This window comes from Wyeomyia smithii, chromosome 3 (genome assembly GCF_029784165.1).
Source record: "Wyeomyia smithii strain HCP4-BCI-WySm-NY-G18 chromosome 3, ASM2978416v1, whole genome shotgun sequence".
Lineage (NCBI taxonomy): Eukaryota > Metazoa > Arthropoda > Insecta > Diptera > Culicidae > Wyeomyia > Wyeomyia smithii.
In genome coordinates, this window is record NC_073696.1 from 261,264,439 (window position 1) to 261,284,438 (window position 20,000).

At 38.6% G+C, this 20,000-nt stretch overlaps 1 protein-coding gene across 11 annotated transcripts in view; it reads right to left on the minus strand.

The window, feature by feature from the left end:
• The window catches only part of LOC129732875 (uncharacterized), a 446,464-nt gene that overhangs the window by 323,844 nt on the left and 102,620 nt on the right, over positions 1-20,000 (minus strand). Inside the window, exon 2 of one of the 11 annotated variants that reach the window (XM_055694238.1) lies at positions 4,151-4,195. The exons of the other annotated variants lie outside the window; for them this stretch is intronic. The gene's annotated coding sequence lies outside the window, so the exon portion shown is untranslated. The remainder of the gene's footprint in view (positions 1-4,150; positions 4,196-20,000) is intronic. 11 annotated transcript variants of the gene reach the window in all.

Below are 20,000 nucleotides of genomic sequence, written 5' to 3' on the forward strand. Positions count from 1 at the left end.
AAAACTTTTTTTTTGTATTAGACCTGAATATATCTAAAGCAGCACCTGGGGTCAATTCACGGCCTATGAATGTCATCCGGGTTCTGGCAATACTCATTTGGCCATCGTTGGTTAATTTTCAGGAGCTGAAAATCAAAATTTAATTCTCAAAATTAACGAAAATCGGTCCCAGATGCCATTTTGAATCTTTTCAGTGTCATTATATTATTCCCAGAGGGTTATTTTATTATTGTTGATTCTGATAAACTTCGAACCCCCTCCAAAAACGGTCTTTTTTACGCCCTGCTGTAATATTGCTCTTGAGTGTAAAAAAAATTCCCATACGCAGAAATTGCAAAGCCCAGGTCGTGGGCAAAGTTTTATTCCAATCAACAATGATTGATTAAATTTTTGCTTATTGTTAGATCATTCTTGCTTAAAAGACAGTCCCGGAAAGTAATAACAAGAGTTACACGTACTCTTATTTTCATACCTTTCTTCTATCATGTGTTCAAATGGCTTATGTTTACATACAACAGTTAGAGCGGGTGCAAAGAAAGGGTTCCACTTCTACATTGAAAATATCCCGTTAAAAATTCCTAGTGAGAAAAAAATCAAAAGTTTAACCTGTAAAATGCTGTGAAAACATTGGTTATCACAAAGCCAAAAATTTCTTTTACATAATTCAATTTTATGTAGAAATGCTGGCAGTTATGTGGTGAGCACTCATTTCTCGTAAGTTTTTAGAAAGTGTCCCTTATCACCAGTCTTCTGTAATTTTTAAAGATAATGAAATAAATCGAAATCTATCATACGAAAACATGAGAAATGACACTAGAGCATCATTCCGGTTTATGTAAAATAAATTCGAAGAAACGTATGAAGCTCTGATCTTTTCTGTTACTCTACGATAAGCAACTCATTTTGCATTATTTAAGAAACATTAGACATATCAGGTTATACAAGTAACCTTGTGATGAAGATGCCACATAGTTAATATAAAACACGAATATTCAACTCTATCAAGTGTTTTCGTAAAAAAAATTAGATAAGAGTGATGTACAACTTTCTAGAAAAACTTCGTTCAAACCTGAGAAGGCGACCCGAATGACCGAGAAGGTTAAAAGGTCTCAAATGAAATAAACAAACAAGCCTGAGAAGGTTGAGATAGGAAATTAATAAATTAGCCCCTCCTTTTGAAGCAACATCTGCACGAAATAGCGATTAGTTATTAAACGTTTCGAAAGAAAAAGTTAGGCTTAGATTTAAATTCGCATCAACTAGAAAATGTTTTTTAAGAGAACAACAAAAAGTTAAGTGTTTCCAAGCACAACAATCGCTCTAATTGTTGATGCAGTCAAATATTTACTAATTCAAACTGATATAAATCTTTTCGAACAGTTTAACGACCCGAGCTTACACTGTTTATCCCCTAGCAGCATTCAAATTAAAGTTCACCAGCTTTCGCAATTCGTTTCCTCGGACCACCACCACCAAGCACAACAACCCCACCCTAAACCTTTTCCCGGACGACTGACTACCTACTACTCGCAATCTCGATATCTCCCTTTTTCCTCCTTCATTCCCGGAAACACACTCTCGGCAACCCCCGGAAGCCTCTTCATTCGGACGTCAATTTGTGCACTCAATCCTCGGCATCGAAGCGAATCCGATAAGTTCAATCAGTTTCCCGTTTCTGGTTTTATCTGGTTCCGTTTTGTGATTAGTATTTTCCTTTGGACGTACCGCATTTCACGCTGTCCTTGCTCTCTGCCCGTGCAGTTGTTGTTGTTCTTGTTGGCTCTATACCGTTCCCCTATTGAACTGTGGGTTGAGAGGTTGTTTAACCGCAGAATACCAACTGCGTTGGGGTGGTCCCTAGTCAACGTTTTCGGAGTTTATTCAGTGGTTGATGACTTGCCCCAATTGAGTTCAGATTTTCTACCACCAATTATACCAGTTATCTAAAAGAGCCACTAATTGCTCCAAAAGTTTCAATGCATAGAATACAAACATCGTTGGTTGTTTTTAAAGACATTTAATGCGATAAAGTATCGCCTTTCTAGCCAACGTTTACTGCAATGCTGACGATTTGCGGCAGCACACGACGGAAAAACAGAAACAAGAACGGTGTTCTACTGCAGGAGCAACAGCAACAGCACATACATACATACATACTTGATGTATCCAAGGTGCAAGAATCACATTTCCAAACGGTCCCAAGCAGCACCCTTTCCAAATTCCTCCAGCACATCCTTCGCTTTCGACGCACGTACCCGGGCTAAAACTGACTGTCGCCAGCAGAGCAGAGCAGCAACAGAACAACGCAACAAGAAGACTGCACACCGTCAATCGTCGTAGAGGAGCCCAGTGATTGGCATTAGCGAATCAATTCAGCAAATTTCCCATGAATAAATTACGCTGTTGAAAGAGGATTAAGTGGTACGGCATTTTATGCTGAACGCCATGAATTTACATTCGTGAGACATTTAGTTTGGTAGAGGGCACAGGAAGAAATCGTTTTTTTTTTACGCTGTTGACAATCATTTGTCATTTTCAAATTTAAGCGGAAGTTAAGCGGAAGTACCGGTGGGTCACAGGGTTCAACTCAAACCACCGGCATCGAATATGAGAGCTGGTATGTCATACCCGGTTTACTTTACTACTAGATGTCACCCACTTTATAGAGCATCAGAACGAAACTTTATAATCCGGTGGATTTGATGCGGTAGTAACCGCTTCCACGCTGCGGGCTGCTGGTTGCACTTTGGCCACGACTGTGTATACTAACTGACGCAACGTTTAATGGTGGCAATTTTAGTTGCGGTTGTCCGCACGCTCCAGGGTGGTGGTACGGACAGGACAGGACAGGACATATTTACTTCCCCTGTTAGTGCACCGACACGACCGACAGCGATGCCGCTGCAGCAGCCGGACGTCGGTTGTTAGTTTTGCACTTAACTTGTTGCCGACCTCATGAATCCAGGAAAGTGGAATTGATCTGCTCTAAACTGTTGCACATTGTGTTTCACTGTTGCTGTTTATGGGCGCTGCAAGTTGGTATTAATTTCCTCTGTTGCATGCTAGCGAAATGAAGGTATTCTCTTACGTGCTTTTGAACCTTTCAGGTACAACTAGAGACTATCTTAACCAAAAATGGATGCTACATTAAAAAGAGATACTAAAATCCATTTTATTTTTGGAAAAATCATAGATGTGATATATTATCGAAAGGTTACGTAATAATAGAACTCATTTTATTTTTGATTTATGTCAAGCTAGTCTAGTTCTTAGTTTGTTAGACAAACGTGCATAGCTTAGCAACTTTCAAATTAAGTAACTAGTAATTAAGTCCAATTATATCATTTCAAAAACCCACATTAAACAATCGATTTCATGTCAATTCACGTCAAGTCCACGGAGTCGAACAACCTCTCAAAGGCTTCAATAGTCCACTTCAACCGAACGTCTACGAGTAATCAAAACAGCCAATCAAATCTAATGCGAAATACTAAAAGCATAGGAAACAAACCTTTTCTGCTGAGCTGTTCGTTTTTTTTTTCGTTTTGATTTTTTATTCACAGCATAAACATTTTGCTGGGTGCGCAACCTGTAAAGCTACCCAGAATGGACCTGTCGGAGTGTGTTCTCTCGATGATTTACCGAGAGTAGCAAAAGCATTTCTACTTTTTGATATCTTTCTTTCAGATTTCGCATCAAAATGGCTGCTCTCAAGGGTAGAAGAGCATCATCAGAAACAAGAGGCTTCCTGTGCAATGTACGGAGAAACAATCTTTTGCTGTTTCCGTTCGCATAGTCTAATCCCACTAAGCAGCGATTGTCTATCATCTAAACACAAAATATCATTGTCTCCTCCGGGAATCCTGATTCCCTTCCCGTACGTCATCGTGCCTTAAATGTATCGCCTTCAGGTTCCCGTTTCTGGTTTACGTTATGATTTACATTTAAGAAAAAAAATTAACGGCATCAATTTTTACCAACAACACAAAAAAACAAGAAAAACGGTTTTACCGGAAGCTTGGTTTGTGATCTTTAGCTACGACCAAACACCGTAACCAAGTAAGAGCTGAAATTTATGTGAAGATCAAACAGGGAGAAAAAAATATGGGACGTTCGGGGGGATTCTCGAGAGGTTTCACATCGTACATACACAGACTGTCACGAATACTCATCCGGATTGGCAAACAAGTCATACCTGAAAGAAAGGAAGAGAAGAAAAAAATGTTTTAGTTAAAAGTGGAGAAGCGAACAGGAAATTACTTTTGTTCAAAGCAAGTTTTTTTAGCCCGAACCCTTATTGATATTATTCGATTCTGTTGGAGACAACTGTAGCATATGTTTGATTTTTTTCTGTTTTAAACAATAAGATGCTTTGGTAGCGATACAATCAAAACATTTTGGAGATTTACATCTAATACAACCACCTAATAAATAAAAGATTAAAAGTTTAATAAGGTTAACAGATGTTACAAATTTCCAAAGCAAATGTCGGCTAGGAGAATTTACTCAATATTACATACTCAGGAAATTATATACCGTTCGATTTGAAAGTTGTCTGGGTAAAGGCAAACAACATAATGAACAAAACTACAAATGTATAACTAGATTTAACAATTTTTACTATCGATTGCGATTAGAATTTCCCGTGAGGCTTCAACGTCAAACATGACTTTGATATTAGATTTGACGGATTGCGGTGCGATAACTGCAAAGTTGTTGCAGTTAAAGGTCTTGACGTTATCAAACGGTGACCGTATATGAAAGCTTATAGCTTTTACACTGGTTAAGATGAAGGGTAAGTAAATACCGTGATTTGTTCGAGGTGAAGGATTTTAAAACGTAGTTTGGTGCGGTCATCAAGATATCAAAACAAAGTTTGGTGCGGTCATTTTCCTATCTCTAGACAGTGATGATCAGAGATGCCAGATGTTCTGGAAAAATATCTGCAACTGCTCAAAAACCAGAAAATTCGACTTGAAATCTGAAAGAAATCTATCCGTGATTCGAAAAATATCGCTCATACAAGTCTGCGAAAATCTGCACACGTTTTGAAAAAGTTTGCGTAAATTTAAGGAGACTCTGTCAAAAATCTGCAGAAACTATTGGCGATTTGACGCAAAACTAAAAACGACTGAGCGACTTCTGGATTTGAACTTTCGAACTAGGATGATAGTTTGATGATAGTTTCAATTTTTAGCCAAGGATCATATACACAGGAGACTGTTTTCCATGCGATATTTCCATAAAATGGATGTTCTTGACGTTAATAACAATGCAGCTGGTTAGAAATTTTCAACAGCATCTAGTAGACTGGTTTCTGTCAAGAAAATACATATGAAATAGGAAATCCGCTTTTGTTTTTAATTTGAGGTTATGTTTTTACAGGAGTAAGTAGGTACATAGCGTGTTGGAATAGCATTTTCTTAGTTTAAATCTACCGTCTAGTGAGAAAATTTTAATGTTAAAAGTTTAAAGTCGTGATAACTCACTGCAAATAGAACTGCAAAATCTTGATATGTGAAATGCTGCCTGAAAATCACCATCATCATTTTTACTCCAGCGCCAGCTGTCAGTCGAAAAGTCATTTTAATCGCCTATTAAAAATCTGTAAATATCTGCAAATCACTGAAAATCCGCGAGTGCTCAACATAAATATGTGTGAGTGAGTAGAGGTAAACTTAAACAAAGCAAGCGAAGCGTTTCTATTTTAAATCCCACTAGATCTGTGTTGAATTATCACAAGACTAATTGGGATAGATATCGTTCTACGATCGAAGAAAATTTGAATGATGATATTATTTTTACAAAATAGTGCTGACATTGACAATTTAATTCATAATCCTCAATGTCCGGAATTTATCAGTTCCTAAGGCTCGAGTGAAAAAGTGAACTTCAACTCCTTATACGTTTGAAGAACATACGGAGACGTCAATCCCAAAGATCTCGTGAAATTATTTTTCAAGAATTACAAAAGAAAATCAAACATAGATTCACTCTCTTGCGAAATGAGAATTTCATGAGAGAAGTTGAACAACTAAAACCTTATTCAAAACCTTTCTTGAAGCTTTCGAAGGTTTTCAAAAAACCTTCGAAGCCCATTCCAGTCCTTAAAGATGGTGATTGCATTTTTCTAACGAATGAACAAAAATCTCAAAAACTTGCTCAGCAGTTTGAGAGTGTTCATAACTCCAATTTGAACGTAGTAAGTCCTATTGAAAATGAAGTCAACCAAAAGTATGATCAGATCACCACCCAAGAATTTCTTTCTGAAGAGCATTTTCTTTCCTCTATTAGCAAACGTTTTGAAAGAATAATTCTTAATAAAATGATTACACATATTAATGAGAACTCAATATTTGCAAATGAGCAGTTTGGTTTTCACCATGGGCATTCCACTACTCATCAGTTACTTAGAGTAACAAATATGATTCGAACTAATAAATCTGAAGGCTATTCGACTGGATCTGCTCTTCTAGATATAGAAAAGGCATTCGACAGTGTTTGGCATAAAGGTTTAATAGCTAAAATGTCAAATTTCAGTTTTCCGCTCTTCCTCACAAAAATGATACAAAGTTATTTAACTGACCGCACTCTTCAGGTTAACTATCTAAATGGTAAATCTAATAGATTGCCTGTTAGAGCTGGTGTGCCTCAAGGGAGTATCTTGGGCCCAATCTTATATAACATTTTTACTTCTGAACTTCCTGACTTAACAACAGGTTGTGAGAAATCTCTGTTTTGTGACGATACAAGCATTTCCGCAAAAGGAAAAAGCCTTCGTGTTATATGCAGTCGGCTACAAAAAAGTTTAGATATATTTTCTTCATACCTGCAGAAATGGAAGATTTCCCCTAATGCTTCTAAAACACAGTTATTTATTTTTCCCGAGAGTTTCTTTTCTCAAACCCACCCATAACCACGTTATTAAGATGAACGGTGTGGTCTTAAATTGGTCTAATCAAGTTAAATACTTAGGGCTAATTTATGATAAGAAACTTACTTTCAAGGAGCACATTCGATTGAGAATATCCAAACAAAGTGCAATAAATATATAAAATGTTTGTTTCCTCTTTTCAACAGAAATTCTAGACTTTGTCTCAAGAATAAACTGTTAATTTACAAACAAATATTTAGACCAGCAATGTTATATGCAGTTCCCATCTGGACAAGTTGTTGTGCAACCAGGAAGAAGACACTTCAAAGGATTCAGAATAAACTTTTGAAAATGATTTTGAAGCGTCCTCCCTAGTTTAGCACGAACGAGCTACATAGGCTCACTAATGTAGAAACATTAGAAAATATGTCAAGCCAAATTATCAACAAATTCCGACAAAAATCGTTGCAATCCTCTTCAACGTTTCTACGGCAGATTTGTTCGTAACGCCCATGAGCTTCACCATTCCTTCGACTCAAGAGGGATACGAAGTGGCAGTACAAACAAATCCTGCAAGCATATGGACAGCCCGAAAAGGAAGCCCTTGCGCTAACCTTTGGCGTAACAAAGTTTCACAAGTACTTGTTAGGTCGACGATTCACTCTCCTCACTGAACACAAGCCGTTGCTACCAATCTATAGGGCAAAGAAGGGTATGCCATTACATTTGTTGATGCTACTCAACTACGATTTTGACCTCCGTCATGTTTCCACACACGGCTTCGATTGCGCCGATATCCAGAACGATCCAGAACTCCAGACTGATCGATCGTACCAAACAGCCCGAAGGAAGATTACGTCGTAGCAGCGATTTGCCTAGGAGATGACATGGTGAGCATTGTTATCCAAGCTGCAATACCCAAGGTGCTCCGATACATTCGTAACGGCTGGCCAACAGATACACGATCAATCGTACCTACTTCAACAGACGAGAACCCTCTGCTTATGTCGCTGATAGTATTCTGTTCCACCGCAGAGTTTTCGTTCAGTGTAAGTTCCGATGGCAAATCCTGGAGCAGTTCTATCGCGGACATCCTGGCATGGTTCGTATGAAGTCCATTGCACGAAATTTCGTTTTTTGACCAGGAATCGGTAACCACATCTGTCAAGACAACTCCGGAATCTTGGCTCATTCCTGACTATGCTGGGCCAGTGGATGGCTTATACTTTTTGGTGGTCGTTAACCATACACCAAATGGCCTGAAGTGTGCGCAAACAAATGTACAACAAGGAGAGCTACCACGAAGCTGCTATCACAGGCATACGCAACGTTCGACGTACCAGAAGCCATCATCTCGGATAACGGTACTCAATTCACCAGCCACAACCATTTCCAGTTAAACGGATAAGCGGAAAGGTTCGTGGACACTCTGAAGCGGACCCTGCGGGAAGTTCGATTGGGAAGAAACTTTTCAGAGCAAGAATTACAAACGTTTCTACAAGTCTACCGAACCACACCAACAGTTGCCCTCGGTAACAGCTCTCCAGCAGGAATAATGTTCGGACGATCAATCCGCATTGTTTTATCGATGTTTGCTATCAACTGATGATGCCACTTCAGCAGAACAAGCGAAAGCAGTACAACAAAATGTTCGATTCAACGAGAAACAGTTCGCTCCCGGTGACTTCGTGTATGCTAAAGTCCATCAAGGCAACTCCTGGCATTGGGAAGCAGCCACGATCACTGAACGAATCGGAAGAGTTATTTACATCGTATTTCTGCAAGATCGACAACGACACACTAGGGCGAAACAGTGTTGAAGCCTCAGATGGCCGATTTAGAGCCAGCACATCGAATTTTAATAGGCACAAGACAACTAAATTTGCTTTTGTTTCGGCATTTTGCAAATAAACTTAGAACTTAGAACGTCGTTTTGTTTCAAAAGCAGATTTGTATTTATCTAAGTTTTTGGACAATAACAACGCATGAAACTTTGCCGGTTTCCTAGGTTACTCAGAAGAATGGCATCACTTCCATCGGCTTATCTGGCAGATTTTGCGACGCATTTATTAGGAAATTTCTAAGTTTTCGATTATTTAAATTGGTGAAATGGGTAGGAGATTGTAAAGGATGTTGCATATTAGTATTTACAGTTGAAAATTAGTGAAAAGTGATTCGGTCGTTCGGATTAAAAGGATTATCAAGTTAATAGGAGCCATTTTTGTTCCATTCCATGGAAATTAGCAGTAGAAGAGTGAAAATGGAATAATGGCGGTACAAATTGTGAACCGTTTTTAAATCAAAGGTTATCAAAAGAGGAGGGGGGTGTGACATACAACAAGAACTAAATTTGTAATGGCCTTATTATGCAGTGTAGATTGGCAAAGAAGATATGGTTCGCTCGCCATTGGTGCTCTCATTTTTACCTACGTGATTTTATTACGTTGACATCGATTAAGTTTGTGTGTTTTTATTTCTTTTTCTGAGCTTTGTGCGCAACAAAAAGCCTTTTCTGCATCAGCTGTTCCTGTTGTTGCCCGTGCTACACTGCTCGCAATAATACCATGGTCCACAGGACAAACTGGAATCAGAAGATAAGTATTGGTATTTGTGTTCATGATATTTTGCATGTCGTGCGAAATGGGGTTTGAAATACAATCGAAGTACGATTGTGACTGTGTTAACGAACTCACCCTTTTCTTTCTTTCGATTTGAACGGCAGTGGTCGAGCGAGAGAGATTATATTTTTTGGGCTCTGAAGAGGCCGATTTTAAGATTGTCTCGTATGCACAGTGGGATGACATTGGTAGAAGAATGTGTGCTGAGTTAGAATTGGCTTCAATAAGTGGGGTGCTATGGAACTTTAAGCCCAGATTGACTAGACAGAATTGGCAGTTTTACAATATAGTTAAAAAATTAATCATTAGCACGCGACAAGTATCTGATCATATCGCCTTCCATAGTTAGTTCTGACCGGACGGTTACGGACACTTTACCCAGTTACATACCTTTGTTTTATGATTTTCCTAGCATTTCGATGGATGTTTATACACATTCATAATTTTTATTTTTTTTATGTTGAAACCTTGCCGGTCGGCGTGTTAATCGACCTTGACAACTTAATTTAGATAGCGATTGATTTGGCATTTTGTAAATGAAATAAGACCTCATTTTTGTTCGATATGCAAAGTATTCTTTTTTTTTTTTGTAAAATTTGGACCACTGTGACCATTGTTTTGATCTTTTGTGGTATTTATATATATATATATATATATATATATATATATATATATATATATATATATATATATATATATATATATATATATATATATATATATATATATATATATATATATATATATATATATATATATATATATATATATATGCAAAGTTTCATTTTATATAATTTTTCTGGCTATGAATGCATGTAATTTTGGCAGTTTTTGTACTTGTAAGGTGTTTTAAATTATTTATCTGACACATGAAAGATTATCGGTGCGGAAAAGAGCGTTTTAAGGAATAAAGGTCCGGTGAAACGCAGCTTCGGCCCGGGTGAATTTTGCATAACTGTAGTGAATTAGCGATGTGTATCAAGATATTTATTTATGTCTCATGGTGACAGTATAGCCAAAGACCGCTCGTTGCGGAGTATGTTTCGTTTGATCGAGAATTGTCGAGATTAAACTAATGACTTGAGAGCTACTCCGAATTAGTTATAGACAAATATGTTAATACTTAGGATTTGACGCACGTCGTTCGCATAAGATCGCGGTGTTTGACAAAGAAGATACTCATCGTTTGTTTTCATAATGAGCGAGATTCACGCGCAACTTTGTTCTGTTCGTTCCATCGTTTATAACGGTGACATAATCCTTCCTTTCCATCACAGTCGTAGAGATGCAGCGGTAAACTTGGTCTCCGACAGCAATGACTGTTACATTTCCTTCCTTACCACCTCCTTCCGTACTTTAACGACCATAAGGACGCACTATAGGATTTCAGGCAGACAAAAATCGGAAATGTGACTAGCGCCTATCTGTTTTTCTATATTTTTATAATTTTTTATAAGCAGACACTTTAGCTAGGAAAAGTTGGCAATTTTAGAACTGTAGTATGTACTTAACCTGTGATATCTATGAAAAGAATAAAAATGAAAAATATCAAAAAAATTTGTTTGTGACAAAAAATGACTTCTTTAAAAAAAGTAACTTGAAAGTTCATTACAGTCGAATCCCTTTATAGCGAAGAAGATAAAGCATAAAAACTAGATGAAACTGAGCAATAAAAACATGAACTTCATTTTTGTTAGTCGGTATCTTTTTACTCCCAGAACCTTCCAGGCTGGGTTCTCGACTGTCTCAAGTTTAGACACTAACAAGTCCTGCTGAGTATTGCTGCGACCGCCGGCGATCAAATTCAACAATAAAGTCCTAATTTTTATGGTTGATTACCAATCTCTATAAAATTGAAGCACTTCAGAAATATTTTTTCTCTTAAAGTTGCTGTAAGTATAATTATATCTATAAATATATTCCACCATATCTCTGGAACGCCTTGACCGATATGCATCAAACTTATGTATGTCTAGCTCCTTATACATTGGAGATAGTCAAAAGCGTATCCAAACTGAGAGGGCAGTCACAAATCCAAGTATAACTTACTCTTTTTATAAGAAAAAAAAACAAGAGGGTTGTACTCAAAACCACAACCGCAAGGGTGACGTAGACCGTAGGACCACTTTATTTTCAGAGGACTATTTTATTGGTGTTGGATTAAAGTTATTAACATTGATAAAAGAAAGTCTATCATAATGATAGTGTCTATTATTCAAAGAATTCGCGATCCCTCCCGAATGCAACAATGAAAATGTTGTAACGAACATCTCTGTGTAGCTCCTCGTCAACCTTACGGTCGTGGCTCTGCACACAATCCTTCTGTTATGTACTAAAGGAAGTGCCGCTGCACCTACCACTGACGCTGCTACCACCACTGCCGCTATTGGTACCCGCTGCAGCTACTCGAAAATATTAAATTTTTAATATTTGTATATCATTTGTCTACCAAACAATTTGACAATTTGTTGTTCAAATCAATATCGAATATGATACTGATCGCATCTGGGTTATCCCTCACGGGGGGATTAATGCATTCTTCTGATAACACGGCTGATTGGCTTTGATTGCCATTATACCAAAAACGTTTGTGTGCTACCAGAATATGACAAAGCTATCAGCTGCAGTTCCGCCGTACAAAGGCGACTTTTTACTAGTGGAAGAAGTAGTGCCGCTGCATCTTCCACTGACGCTGCTACCACTACTGCCACTGATATCCCAGCTGCTACTGCTGCTACTTAGTTACGACCGCCCTAATGGCCAACCACTAGTAAAATAATTGGTTTTAGCAGAAGCAGGATTTTATAAAGCCATACTAATGCATGCTTAGTTAACGTGTTAGAGAAGGCAGGTATCAAACCAATCCTGTCAATCGAAATCTGCTTTTCAAGAAGGCTTGACCATTTTCAATAGTACAGTGTTCGCCTTATTAGGGGTTGACAATTTTAATGGCTTGATTATGTATTTTTGTGTCGTATGAAAATATATCACAGAAGATACCGGGCTCAGTTAGGCAACATTTTATAACGTCACTATTGGGTGTTGCATACTACTAAAGGAAAAGAAAATTCAGTCCGTGCTAAGGCATCGAGATAAAGTCGAATATACAACCGTTCCAGCATTTTAAATGATATGTAAATAATGATCGAGAAAATATTAACTCTTCAAATGAGTATTTTGTTCGTTTTCTAAGGACACTTGTTATTTAATATCGGATAAGGCGCTGATCGCATCTCTGTGCTATCTCCGGAAGTGTAAATAAGGCAGTTCTCCGATAACACAGTGGAAAGCTGTATTAAAATGCAAATTTGACGGTTTATGTGTTACCAAAATATGGATTTTTTTATTGGATGAAGTGCCGGCCTTACTGCTGATGCTACAGCTATCGCGCAAATCGCGCTGCACCTAGCACTAACGCTGTTACTAATCACTGCTACTTAGTTAGAACCATCGTTGAAACTCATTGAAAACTTTGAAAGCATTTGAAATTAGACATGTTTTTCCCTTTTTGCGTTTTTATATTTTCATTTTACACCACTATGTAGGCGAACTTCCTGAGAGACGTCAAAAAAAAACAATATTCTATTAAAATTTGATCGGAATACAGTCACAAATGATCTTAAAAAACTTGTTTCGATCATAACAAGTTGAAAAAGTGCTGAAAAAATTATTTTGTATTAATTTTGTCCGCCTGCTTGTATGGAAATTTCCCATAGTGGAACATATCCGGCGCCGTTATCGATCTATACAAAGCGGAAGCTACTGAATTGTTGTACATTGAAGATGGTGAACTAATCCCGAATAACCATACGCGTGGTTTCTTGTGCAACTTCACCAGCTCAGATCCATCACGAAGATGTGTTTTACTGTAGTTTAGCGATATCTGAAAAAGGTCTACAGCATAACAATCACTTTGCTTAATCATCATAATCGACTTATTACGTGAAACTAGGTATTTCCTAGCCAACAAAAACTGAAGCTCGTTTGTGCTTGATGAAGCGAAAATACATCACAAGCAGCCTCGAAAGTGCCTAAAAGTTTTCGCATTACCCATGGCGACGGAAAAGATAATGACGGGTTTCATATCGTATTTTTGCGAATAACTACTTGATAAGATTGAGCAAACTTAATTCTCGCCATCTAAACCTTTCATTAGAGAGTTAATTTGCTACCCGACTAAAGGAGTAATCGATTTTGTTCATGAAACGTGTTAATGAAGATAAAAGGGACCGAAAGGGGAAACATGGAAAATTATGGTTTCGAACAACTTCTCCATCTCCTCGTTATCAAATCGCACGTTCGATCAATCATTTAAAATTGAATTGAACTAAATTCGAAGAAACGCCAGCTGGTCCTATCGTTCATTGTCACCCTGACTGATCTCGTTCGGATGGATGTTTTTTCCAGCCGAAGCTTTGGGTTGGCGTGATGGTGGCCAACCTCCATGGGGCGACGATAACGATGTAACATTATAATCATTTATCATCGTCGGGAGACGCACGCAGACTCCCCCTGCCGGGAGGGTTGTTTTCGATAAAATCATCAAGGTGACGGCGGAAGCAAACGAAACACCTGCGAGAAGGAATGCGCCACAGATACAACTTCAGCATCATTGTGTTTCCAGTGGGAGCAGTATCAAGTGGTACATTGTGGCGGAAAAGTTGCTACTATTTTTGGTATGCTTTCAACCAACGTGAGTAAACTTGAAATGTTGATGCGGGGGCGGAGCTCAACAGCAGTGATGGCAGTTTTGATGTATTGTTTGTGGTGACAGTACAAGAATAATTTGATTTTGATGTTTATTCGAAACGAACTCTCAACACACTTTGCACCCCAGCGACGCTAATGTGGGCATCCCGGATAACTAGGGCGTTGCTAGGAACAACACCGAGAAAAAGCTGGAGTCGGTAGCCCGGAGTAAAGTATGGCTGTTGGTTCCGAGTGGGGTTAGAATTGGAAATGAAGTGAATGTTTATGTAGCGAACGCTCTGTCTGTCGTATATTCGGGTCCGATTCCGGTGCGCAAGTTTACCGTAATACAACGAATGCGGTAATGAAATTGGGCTCCGAAAATAGTGAAAGCTGGTTTGCGGTGTAGTGGCGTTGCAACATTGCAATTTAATTGTAATGTTAACGGTTTGCAATTTATTATTGTCGGATGGAATAATGAGAAATGCTCGGCTTTTAGCAATGATTTTAGCAAGAAGATAATTATATGTAGGAATACATTTAAACTTAACCGATTCGACCCTGGGCGAAATTGTAAAAAGCTAGGCGTCATATTCACCATAGACATCTGAGTCACTTTTCATAATCTATGAGAAGTTTGTTGTGCTGTCCATGTCGTAAAGACAAAATCAATACATTGCACATCGTCACTTGCTCTGTATCAATTTGCCGTGGCCATAAATCAGGTCCGGAGGCCTGGTACTACTCTTCAACCCTCCTCGGACAACTCCCCGGAAACGATAACTCGCACTATCTGCTGTCCCTAGATAAGATATGCTAGCACATTATCATCGAGAGTGAAAACGGTTGCTATTTCCGAAATCAATCAACCATCCGAATTCTGCGCCAATCGTATCGATCGACACCGACTCACATGAATAATTGAATATCCCCCCTATTTTGTCCTCCTGGCCAAGCCACTCCTGACGACAAACATCTGTGCTGACACGCTGGATCAGATTTTCGTTGGCCGGCGATCGATAACCTACTGACCGGAGGTTAACGGTACCCGAAATGGACCATGAGAAAAAAGTTTTTCCATCAAATTGAGCTGTCAATGGGAAGAAGGGGAGTTTTCTCGAAGAAAAAATAGCATCGTTCGTATACTGGCCCGCGGGTGTCTTTCCCTATCGCGTGACGACATGATAGATTGCAAAATTTTCTCCCTATATTTGGGCACAGGGAAGTGGAAAATTTCGGAAGTGCAGTAATAAACGACATCCACAGCTATCCCCGAAGGGGATCGACCGTTCAGTGGACGGTACATATCGTCAAGCAGGAAAAAGTGTTGAAAATCCTTCTCAAACAACGCAACATTAAACTTTTCGTGTTGCTGTTTTATTTCCCTACCGCCATTTTCAATATTATTTTCCACTTGTCTCCGGATTATGTTATCAAAACTTCCTATTTGCTGCCTTCTCGAGAAAAAAAAAGTGAAACCAATTGACTGGAGGACTGATGATGTAAATAAGCCAACTTCATCTTTTCTTCCTCTCAACGATCAAACTCCGTATAAACCGATAAGGCCGAGCAGATCGTGCAGCATTGCCTTTGTTAGCGTTTACTCGACCGTCCTGCTATGTGTACCCTTGATGCTCACATAAGAGCGAACTCACATCCCTGCAGATGTGCCGCATAATGGGAAACCATTATTTTTCCCAGCCGCACCGTCGCCACCAAGAAGCCAACAGCTCCCAGCAGCACGTATTATTTCCCCCTGCCCAGCTTATACCATCTCCACTTTTTGCGTGTATCCATAAAACGTACGCACCCCGTAAGAAGCTGCTGGGAAGGCTTCGCATTTTCCGGCCCTTTATTACTCCGGCTCGTATAGTCGCGTATATATATAGTCAACAGGCGAGCCGTCATTACGGTTGACAGACTCAATTCAAAATACTGCTTTCGCCGGTTCGGGGCGCTTTCCCCTGCTTTGTGAAGTTCGCTGCTAAGCCGAAAAAACTGCCAACAACGGCGAAACAGCTGGATATAATGTTTTATAGGGAATCGTGTACATTATGTGGACACTTAATATATTTCGTACGTCCCTGTTGTCCCCCATTGTTGGGAGAGTGATTGGGAAATTACTGCCCGATTTGGTGGTTTATTGCGGGTCAAGGTATCTAAAGCGAAAATGACAAATATTATCCCAGTATGTATTAGGTAATAACATATGTTTCATCAAATCGCTGCCTAACCAACAAAATCTGGCGTAGGATATGATCTTGTCTTTGGAATTGAACGAGAAGTTAATCAGAGGCACATTTCTAACAGACACCAGTTTATAGAGAGTATTAAAGCTAAATGGAATCTTTTCCTGATTTTTGGCGTAGGGCGGCATCTTGTGAAAAGTTCAACAAAAAAGTGTTGTATTGAAATGCATATGACGTTTCTAGCACAAAACGTTGAAGTCCGCACCACTATCTCAATTGAACAAAAAACATTTTTCTAACTTATAACATATCTTCTTTTCAACGTAGAATTACGACTTACGGCAATATATATAGGGGTACAAATTGAAAAAGCGAAAACATCGAGAGCGGCACGGAAATCATCCACTTTCAAATTCCCTAAACTCAGACACCTACATTCTTACAGTAATCTATTGGACAATTATTCTATTGAAAAATATGGAGCCTTGTTGAACGCATGTTTCGTCCAATCAGACCATAAACAAGGCCTTCTTCCCAAGCACAGACGACACTAAAGTAGACAAATGATTTGACTTTATAACCGACTTCCTATTGATGTTGTTCTACTCGCTCTAGTTCACAAAGACACGCCTACCGGCCGTTTAACTCTCAGTAGTCACGTATAGAAGCATACTAATGCCTAAATTTGGTCTTTATTGTGTAACCGACTGTAACTGGTTCGACTCGGAACCGGCAGAGCAGCAGCCGATTTTAGCGCAGCAAGGCTGAGTAGGCGACTTATTCGATCGTAGCGTTCCACAGCAGACGGACCAACCGGCGGACCACAGTACTGCACAGCATTACAGAGCATGTTTAGCTATTTCGCCACTGCGCGTGTGTGTAGGAACGTAATGTCTTGTTTAAAGAATAACAAAAAAAAACTAGAATCATCTCTTGTCATCGGTTAATGACAATCTAAAATTAACGCATCTCTTCAGGGTTACCAATTAACACTTACCAATCAAAAAGAGAGTTATCACTAAAATTTATCGCTTCACACTATCAACCCAACCCCAATCGAGTGTATTTACAATCCAAAACTAAAAAAATCATTGACATGGGACAGGCTTCTGTAATTCTACGTTGACCTGGCGACCGTATCTTATAAACAGCTTCTTCAACTATTTTTTAATAGTAAATGAGCGCACAGTTGAGTAGAAATTTAGCAATTTCCTCTAACTCACTTTCGGTAGTGTGTTAGTTTACTATGTAGTAAAAATAAAGGAGAAATCTCTTATTTCATGCTGGCAACCATGAGATGTGAACAACCAGAACGTAGCGCGCTCAGTAACATGCAGGGCTGTCATTCGCACACTCATTGCGCTCAGTGTGTGAATTTTATGTCAAGGCACAACGAGAACGGTACCTGCACATTTTGACAACCAACAGGCACAAAGAGAAAGAGCGAAAACGAAATGACTATGAAAGATATCAGCAAGTGAGAAATATTTCAAGAGAGGGAGAACGGAACAACACTTTGTGCTGCTATTTGTGACACATTGCGTTAGAACAAAGAGCTTCAGTTTGAGCAGTTTGCGTTGCGTTGCGGGTAGAAAAAATAGCAGAGAAAAGGAACCAAGAAACGTCGTGTTTCTTAGGACATATAACGCACGTCCAGACATGTTTCTGTCCCGGTATTCATATACAATCGCTACATGCATTCACTACTGATACCATTCATTAGGGTGGTAATGACTTGTATGGAAAAACATTGTCCTTCGTCGCATTTAGAAGTTCGTTCAGTCGAAAAGTGAAACTTTAACTGATCGATTTTTTCAAGACATTTGGTATCAGAATCTTTTGATACAGTCAGGTTTTTTTACGCGGTTTTTTATACGCGGATTTTTTTACGAGGTTTTTTTTACGCGGATTTTTGAATTAACGCGGTTTTTTTACGCGGATTTTTGAATTAGCGCAGTTTTTTTACGTGGATTTTCGAATTACCGCGCTTTTCTACGAGGTAACTATCCCCCGCGTAAAAAAACCTGACTGTATTCAGAAATTTATGAACTACCTGTGCATTTTTTTCATTGGTCACAAAATAATGCTTTCGTGTTCCCGAAGATTAAGCTGAAGTTTTGTATGGGAACTTTTTTCGAAGACGAAACTATTGAGCCCTACTTCTAAACGAAATTCGAAAAGTCGATTTCTATTGCCACCCTACTGTTCATGTACAAGACATATCGCGGCTATCTCCGGGAAGAAACTATTTTTAGTTTTGAAACAAAACCCATTGAGCAGCACTGAAAATTAGCTTTGGCAAATGCACAAAGCGTACTCAGTCGTATCCCTGGTAACATGACATAACTCGCTGGTCTGTATGTATTAAGAATCGTTAACTCACAATACTCAGAGAAAGAGATATGCGGAGAGAAAGTTGTGAGCCAAACGAACTGTCACAGTCTGAGCCAAAAGAACAAGAAAGGTAACAGCACATTGAGAGGTATTGCAATCAGGTACAATAAAGGACGTGTTTTTTTCATACGTTTTTCGTGTTTTATTACTAAACAATGAATTAAGGATGCTTCAAAATTACTTTATCACAGTGATTTTAAACCAGAGGTTCACAAACCTTCTGAGAGGTTCACAAAATAATAATCAGTTGTGGTGGAGGTGTATAAAACTGAACATTTAATTTGGCCTCTTCACGTTTTTCATCGCCCACCTCTCTCTCTCTCTCTCTCTCTCTCTCTCTCTCTCTCTCTCTCTCTCTCTCTGAGCATCTCTAGTTTTTATGAGATCAGAGTATGCTTGGATAGTTTTTGAAATTAACATAATTTATGAAGAAAAAAAAACATAATTTTCGCATGGAAATAATTTTGTCATTGAGCTGCAAAAATTTTAATTGTAATGATTTACGGTTGAGGATACAATCTTGAATGGCAACTGTTAAAATAGAGAAAATACTTAGAAAACAAAGAAAGGGTGTGCTTCTTAGAGTAATACTAGAAAAAACGATAATCATGAAATTTTTGGGTTATTCACAAACGGCAATTTTCAATGAAACCACTAGTGACCAAAACACAATTGGCTCTGAAGTCTCTGTATAATAAACGGAAGGTCGAGTTCCGAATCGGAATGTTTCCTGCTCAATAAAGTGCTGTTTAGATATAACTTTGAAACAAAATGTTAAAATCCAGTCCGATAAAAATGCTAAATTTCTACAGTTCTAAAAACTTTTACCCCTTGGTGAACAAGGGGTTTACCAATTAAAACTAATTTAAGTGCAGTTTTCATTTACTGCGTTTGATCCAACTAACACTTATCAAAAAATCATTTTTAAAGACCTCGTATCACTAGTGACCTAGTGCCAGAGATAATGGCCTAAAGTAAGTATGGGAGTTGGGTTAGCTATCGCTGTGTGAAATGCTTAATAGAACCCTCTACCAACAGGTTTACGGTTTGAAATATTGTTTTAGTAGAATAAATGTTTAACAATAGTTTTCTTTCATTTTAATGTTGTGAATTATTGAGTTTTGAACTGCAATTTTGAAAAAATTATAAAATTAATCAACATAAATACTTCTGAGACAGAAGAATTCCACCAACAATGTCGATCGTAAACCGCGTGTTGATATCCGCTGAATCGTT